Below are 1,494 nucleotides of genomic sequence, written 5' to 3'. Positions count from 1 at the left end.
ACAAATACATCAGCTAAGATCTGATTGAATGGCAGAACCGACTCAAAGGATTAAGTGGCCTAGCTCTGCTTCTAATCTGTATTTTTCGATGTTAACGTAATGCCTGCACAATCATGCTTTCCAGTTTCTGTTTCAATCCCATCAGCTAGGGTTGTGCAAGAACATGTGCAAACAGACTTCGGGACCCTGCTATTAGCACTGCACATTCTCTGCATGGCCTTCTTTTGTGAGATGATTTAGGAGAGAGATGATTGTTGTCAACTTTTCATTTAATTCTTTCACTCTCTACCCTCCTCCTTTACATTACACTGTTCCCCATCACTCTATAAGGCTTTCCCCTTTTCTCTGGGTTCCCCTCTATCGTCTTTCAATCTTCCCCTGTAAGTATCTGTCTTTTCACTATGTCCTTTGATATTGCTGCCCTTTCTGCTGATCCCACTCCCATCCATATCCCCATGCCCAGCATGAGCCTCACACTGCCCCTTGCTCATCCTGTCTCCCCAATGTGCACCTTACATCAAAGGGACAATAGGATAAGGTTGAGTGTGAATAATGGCAGTTCAGATACAAGATGCCCGCAGAGAGGAATGAGTGGAGCTGTAAGATGTGTTTCTCTGAGGAATGCTGTGCAGGAGAATGCTGGGCAGGTAAGTGCTTCAGAAGCCTGTTGATGTTCTGTCACTCTTTCCTGAGGTCCTGGATACTTTACAGGCACTGTCTCCAGGTTGGAGGGATAAATCCTGATGTTGACTTCCTTCACCAGTTCAATCCAAGTCTTTGCACATTGACGGGAGGGGCAAGATCATATTATTTTGCACATGGAGGGGCAAGAAAGAAAATGTGGCTGGCCAGCACGCCTTGAAGTAGGGAGAAAAGGCAGGGGCCAGCGCCTACTGCCGTACTAGTCTGAAAACGCCCGATCTCGTCTGATCTCGGAAGCTATGCAGACTCAGGCCTGGTTAGTACTTGGTTGGGAGGCCGCCTGGGGATACCAGGTGCAGTAGGCTTTTTCCGCCAGCAGTGGCTGCTCAAGTCACCCCTCTGCACTTGTCTTGTGCCAGGCAATGGAGCGGCAGGTTATTTTTGCTGCTGCTGCTGTGCCTGGCATCAGTCTCCTGCAGGCACGAGACACGGAGGGGAGGAGAGCGGAGCGCTGCCAAAATCAGCAAGAAAGGCGGAAAGGAAGGGATTGGGGCTGCACGCTGTCTGCGGGTGGCAGTCAGGAAAGGCGGACAATAGACAATAGGTGCAGGAGTTGGCCATTCTGCCCTTCCAGCCTGCACCACCATTCAATATGATCATGGCTGATCATCCTAATCAGTAACCTGTTCCTGATTTATCTCCATAACCCTTAATTCCACTATCTTTGAGAGCTCTATCCAACTCTTTCTTAAATGAATCCAGAGACTGGGCCTCCACTGCCCTCTGGGGCAGAGCATTCCACACAGCCACCACTCTCTGGGTGAAGAAGTTTCTCCTCATCTCTGTTCTAAA

General features: G+C 49.1%; 1 non-coding gene across 1 annotated transcript; it reads left to right on the top strand.

The window, feature by feature from the left end:
* The first annotated feature begins 888 nt into the window (after positions 1–888).
* LOC122563358 lies at positions 889–1,007 on the top strand. The gene has a single exon (XR_006315569.1). It is a non-coding gene; the product is annotated as a 5S ribosomal RNA (ribosomal RNA).
* The last annotated feature ends 487 nt before the right edge of the window (positions 1,008–1,494 follow it).

This window comes from Chiloscyllium plagiosum, chromosome 26 (genome assembly GCF_004010195.1).
Source record: "Chiloscyllium plagiosum isolate BGI_BamShark_2017 chromosome 26, ASM401019v2, whole genome shotgun sequence".
Lineage (NCBI taxonomy): Eukaryota > Metazoa > Chordata > Chondrichthyes > Orectolobiformes > Hemiscylliidae > Chiloscyllium > Chiloscyllium plagiosum.
The sequence above is the reverse complement of the archived record's forward strand: the minus strand, read 5'-3'. Positions and strand labels throughout refer to the sequence as shown.